At 44.7% G+C, this 5,883-nt stretch overlaps 1 pseudogene across 1 annotated transcript; it reads left to right on the forward strand.

Moving 5' to 3' along the window:
* Nucleotides 1–527: 527 nt before the first annotated feature.
* LOC309555259 (nucleolar RNA helicase 2-B-like) lies at nt 528–3,105 on the forward strand (annotated as a pseudogene). The gene has a single exon. The product of its transcript is annotated as a nucleolar RNA helicase 2-B-like (transcript).
* The last annotated feature ends 2,778 nt before the right edge of the window (nt 3,106–5,883 follow it).

The following is a 5,883-nucleotide window of genomic DNA, read 5'->3' on the forward strand; positions in this document are numbered from 1 at the left end:
CCCTTCGGATTATCCTCAGCCCCCCGGATCTTCACCAAGGTCCTGGGGGAAGCTTTAGCTCCATTGAGACTGAAGTCCATTATGATCATCCCCTACCTGGACGATCTCCTGGTAGTGGCGGATTCATGTCAGAAACTGAGGGAGGATCTCCATATAGTTGAGGAGTTCCTTGGGTCACTAGGATGGATGATCAACAAACAAAAATCTTGCCTTACACCCTCCCAGAGAGTGACTTATCTAGGGTACGAAATCTCCTTTCTAGATCAAAGGATTTTCTCCCAAAACTGAAGGTAGTAAGGATGTTTCACATGGTTGCTTCCTTACAGACCAGCCATTGGGTCTCACTCAGGGACATAACAAGAGTCATAGGCCTCATGACCTCCTGTTTTCCAGCTGTCCCTTGGGCAAGGTACCAACAGCGTCCCCTCCAATGATTCCTGTTAAAGAACTGGGACGGACTTCCAAATTCCTCAGAATTGAAAGTGAAAATCCCCACCAGGTTAAAAAGAACCCTATGGTGGCTTTTCACGCTGCCTCTCGTAGCGTGGCCAGCTGTTGATCCCCAGTCTGTCGGGTGCGGGACTTTTAGAGCAGCCCATCGATGCCTGGGATAATTCTAAGCGAAGAAATGGAGAACGGAGTCGGCAAGAATAAGAAAAACTCTAAAACTCCCACACCCAAGAAGATCAAGAGGAAAATCCAAAATGGGAACACAGAAGAACTTGATTTTGAGTAGGCAACCAAACTCAACGGCTTGGTGAGCGAAGATTTAAACAACAATGATCAGAAGACACCGAAACTGAAGAAGAAAAAGAAGAAGCTTGCGGAAAATGAGAGTTCTTTTGAAGCAGCTGAGCAGTGTAGTGAGGAGCTGGACAACTCAGATGCTCCAACACCAAAGAAAGCAAACAAGAAAGAAAAAACAAAAAAAGGATGTGGAAGAATCTGAAACACAGCAAGATGCAGCTGAACCTGAGATCAATGGAGAAAAAAGTGGCAAAAAAACTAAAGCAAAGAAAAATTCAAAGAAAGTAAAGGAAGATGTTGACAATGAAGACAGTGACGTTCCTGCAGCTAAGAAAAGAAAAATTGAGCCTGAAATAAATGGGCTAAATGAGGAATCTAAAACAGAGGAATCTAAAACAGAGGAAGAGGAAATTAACTTGGAGAAAATTGAGGGTGATTTTTCTAAATTTCCTATTTCCAAAGAAACTGTTGCTAATCTACAAGCCAAAGGAGTCGCTTACCTGTTCCCCATACAAACGAAAACCTTCCACACTGCCTACAGTGGGAAAAATGTTGTTGTCCAGGCTCGTACTGGTACTGGAAAAACCATCTCATTTGCCATTCCTTTAATTGAGAAGCTAAACCAAGAAAAAGAGCCACTGGCACAAGGACGCCCACCAAGGGTGCTGATCCTAACTCCTACTAGAGAGCTGGCGATTCAGATTATGAATGAAATTCACAGCATATCTAAAAAGCTAAAGACATGTTGCTTCTAGGGCGGAAGTCCATATCAACAGCAATTACTTTCTATAAAAACGGAAATTGACATACTCGTAGGGACACCTGGTCACATACGGGACCTTATCCGAAATTATAAATTAAACCTCACTGCACTAAAACATGTGGTGCTAGACGAGGTGGATATGATGTTAGAGATGGGGTTTGCTGAACAGGTGGAAGAAATTTTATCTGTCCGTTACTCATCTGATCCTGAACAGAATCCACAGACTCTTCTATTCTCTGCAACATGCCCAGATTGGATGTACAATGTTGCCAAAAAATACATGAAAAAGGAGTACTCAAAAATTGACCTTGTTGGACATCGTAGTCAGAGGGCTGCCATCACTGTTGAGCATTTGGCCATTGAGTGTAACCGATTCCAGAAGGCAGCTGTCCTTGGTGACTTTGTCCAAGTTTATAGTGGAAGTCATGGGAGAACCATCGTTTTTTGAGACTCTAAACTAGAAGCTCATGAGTTATCAACCAACTGCTCATTGAAACAGTCTGCCAAAGCTCTACATGGTGATCTTCAGCAAAAGGAGCGTGAAGTCATCTTGAAAGGCTTTAGAAATGGATCATTTGAAATTCTTATTGCAATAAATGTTGCTGCTCGAGGTCTAGACATTCCAGAAGTTGATCTAGTTGTGTTATATTCTGCACCAAGGGAAGCGGATTCATACGTCCATCGTTCAGGACGTACGGGTAGAGCTGGGCGCACAGGAATTTGTATTTCTCTTTATGAACCCAGAGACAGACATTACCTTCAAATTGTGGAGAGGAGTACGGGTATCAAGTTCAAGCGGGTTGGTATCCCATCCATAATGAATGTTGCAGAGTCCTCCAGTGCTGATGCAATAAAGTCACTGGAGTCCATCCCAGCTGATGTCATTGAACATTTTAAAGTATATGCAGAAGAACTTATTGAAAAGAAGGGAGCATTGAATGCACTTGCAGCAGCTTTAGCACATATTTCTGGAGCTTCATCCTTGAAACAATGATCACTTCTGAATATGGAATCTGGCTTTATCACAGTTGTATTGAAGACTTCAGTTCCCATCCATACTTTGAGCTATGTTTGGCGTGCAATTAAAGAACAAATGGGAGAAGAAATTGATTCCCAAATTCACCGAATGTGCCTCCTAAAAGATTCCATGGGTGTTTGTTTTGATGTCAAGGAAGACACTTTGAAGACCTTTCAAGATTCCTGGAAAGACTCAAGGCATTGACAGCTTTCTGTTGCAACTGAGCTCCCAGCACTTCAAGAATCAAGGAGAGACCTAGAAGGTCCACACGGTAGGGGCAGCAGAGGAGGCAGATCCTTTGACAGAAGGCGCAACAACAGGAATTCATCAGGTGGAGGTGGAGGTGGAAATAGAAGCAGAGGCAGACGAGGAGGTTTTGGAAGGAGGAATTAGGACACTCCGTGAATTTTGAACTAAATTATTATTTTTTAACTTCAACATTCATGAGGACCAGCACTGCCCCACTTTTTTTGTATTCCTGTTATCAAATATTAACAACGCCACTAGCATTTTATGCTATCTGAAGCTGTGTTACATCGCCCCTTAATAAAATTTACTAGTGGAAAAAAAAAAAAAAAGAACCCTATGGTGGTGGAGATCACCACTCCACCTTACAGAGGGACTAAACTGGGTTGTTCAAATATCTCAAAGAATAACCACAGACGCATGGGGGGCCCATCTCCAGAACCAGTTGGCTCAGGGAGAATGGTCCCAACTGGAAGCTCTAACTTCGTCAAATCAAAAAGTGCTCATGGCAGTACAAAGAGCCTTAGAGATCTTTCAGACGGACATAAAGGGAAGTCACCTGTAGATTCAGTCCGACAATATAGCTACAGTGGCGTACCTCAACAAACAGGGAGGTACTCTGAGTCGGGGGTTACAGAGCATAGCCCAGAAAATCTTTTCCTGGGCCGAACTGAACCTTGCCTCCATTTCAGCTATTCATCTGAAAGGGACTCAGAATGTTTTAGCAGACCACCTCAGCCACCACCGGGTATGTCGGGACAATTGGTCCCTCAACCCAAAGGACTTTGCAGAAATTGCAGCCAAGTGGGGTCTTCCAGAAGTGGACCTTTTTGCAGACCAAACAGACAGCAAAACAAAAAGGTTTTTTTCCCTGAACCAATGGTATCAGTCCCTGGGGGTCAACGCCTTTGCGAACCTATGGTCTTTCAATCTCTGCTATGCCTTCCCTTCAGTCAGGCTAATATCAGAGGTCCTCCGGAAATTCTTCCAAGAGGATACAGACCTGATTCTGATAGCTCCCTTTTGGCCCAAAATGCCATGGTTTTCACGACTGCAGGCCCTGTCCTCCAAACCTCCAATAGTTTTGCCCTGGGAACAGGACCTATTGACTCAGGGTCCAGCGACTCACCCACACATCAGATCCCTGAACCTAACAGCTTGATATCTGAAGAGCAGATACTAAGTTCCCAGGGATTCTCAGACAAGGTAATTAACACCTTGATCAATTGTCGAAAACCTGTCACGAGAGCCATATATTCCAAGGTATGGAAAAAGTTTAACTCTTGGATGGCTGAAAATCACAGGACATCTCCAGATGTACCATCTATTTTGGATTTTTTTCAAGAGGGCATCGATAAGGGCCTCTCCCTTAGTACTTTGAAAGTGCAGGCTGTCGCCATTAGCATATTTCTTCAGTATTCCCTGCGGGAAAATCCCATTATAGCTAGGTTCTTCAAGGCACTGGCCTGGACAAAGCCTATAGTGATCAGAACATGTCCAACTTGGAACCTATCTCTGGTCCTTCAAGCTTTAGTGACGGCCCCTTTCGAACCCTTGAAGGATTTAACAGAAAGACTACTCACTCTGAAAACTTCATTTCTAGTGGCAGTGACGTCAGCTCACAGAGTCAGTGAGTTGCAGGCTCTCTCAATTAGGGAGCCCTTTCTTATGATTTTTGAAGATAGATTAGTGTTAAAACCGATCCAGGGTTTTTACCTAAGGTAGCTACTTCCTTTCATAGAGCACAGGATATTGTACTACCTACCTTTTGTAGTTCTCCAAATAATGAGAAAGAGAAAATAATTTTAGTTTCTTGGATGTCAGAAGAACTCTTCTTGCCTACCTGGAGGTGACTAAAACCTTTAGGAAGTGTGATACCCTATTTGTGCGTTTCACTGCTACACATAGGGGTGACAAAGGTTCAAAAGCCACCATAGCTAGGTGGATAAGACAGACTATTACAGAAGCCTATACAGCAAAGAATGTGAATCCACCATTTATCAACACACATTCAACAAGGGCCTTGTCCACGTCTTGGGCCGAAAGGGCTGGTGCCTCACCAGAGCAAATCTGTAAGGCAGCTACCTGGTCTAACTTTTCGACCTTTGTTAGACATTATCGACTGGACCTCCTCTCTTCTCAGGAACAGGCGTTTGGTCGAAAGGTGCTCCAGGCAGTGGTCCCTCCCTAGACTGGTAAGTTTCTGGCTCATCGTCTCATGGGCTGTCCTGGAAGACGACTTGAGAAAAGCTGAGTTAGACTTACCGGTAACTCCTTTTCTAGTAGTCTTCCAGGACAGCCAGATTCCCACCCGTTGTTGTCTTGTATTATGTATATGTGTTTTACAGGATGTCCTACGGTTCTCGAGAATACTGAAGGTGAGAACTAGCCTTTTATTTGATTGGAATCTGTTTACTGTCCTGGTAGGAGGAGCCCTAGGTCTCATGGGCTGTCGTGGACGACTACTAGAAAAGGAGTTACCGATAAGTTTTCAACCATGTATTGCTTTTTGAGTTACCTTATGATGCAGCATTCTTTTGCTTTACTCCTTGCTGTATAAATCTGTATGGCAAAAAAATGAACTATAATGTAAAATTGTAATTGAAATCAAAGAAAAAAAAAATGAAGAATTGTATTTTGTTAAAGCTGCACTAGGGCATGTACAACAACAGGAATTTGAATGACCTCACAGAGAAAACCTTCCTTTAAACTTTCCAATCGTGATAATTTCTGGTTTTCTTAAACCAGAAGTGGGAGGAGCAAGCAGCAGCGAGCAGCCGGAGGAGTGTGTGTAGAGGAGAGCGTGGAGGAGAGCCGGGTGACACGTGCGGGGGAGCCGCACTAGGTCACCAGAAGCCGGCGCGAGTGCAGGGGACAGGGGACAGAGAGACCGGAACAGAGAGCGGGACCGGGACGTGAAGGACCGGGACTGGAAGCCGCGGCCGTAGACGGCGGAGCGGCGGCTGCGGCGGTGAACGGACACCACACAGTATTGAGGAGGGAGGTTCACGGAAGCAGGGGAGGAGGAGCAGCGGCGACTGGTGAGTATCTCCCTGCAGCTGTGTGACGTGCTTTGGGGACCTGTGACTGACGGACTGACAGACCATCC

Source organism: Pelophylax lessonae (assembly GCF_965119305.1).
Source record: "Pelophylax lessonae genome assembly, chromosome: 4".
In the NCBI taxonomy this organism is placed as follows: domain Eukaryota; kingdom Metazoa; phylum Chordata; class Amphibia; order Anura; family Ranidae; genus Pelophylax; species Pelophylax lessonae.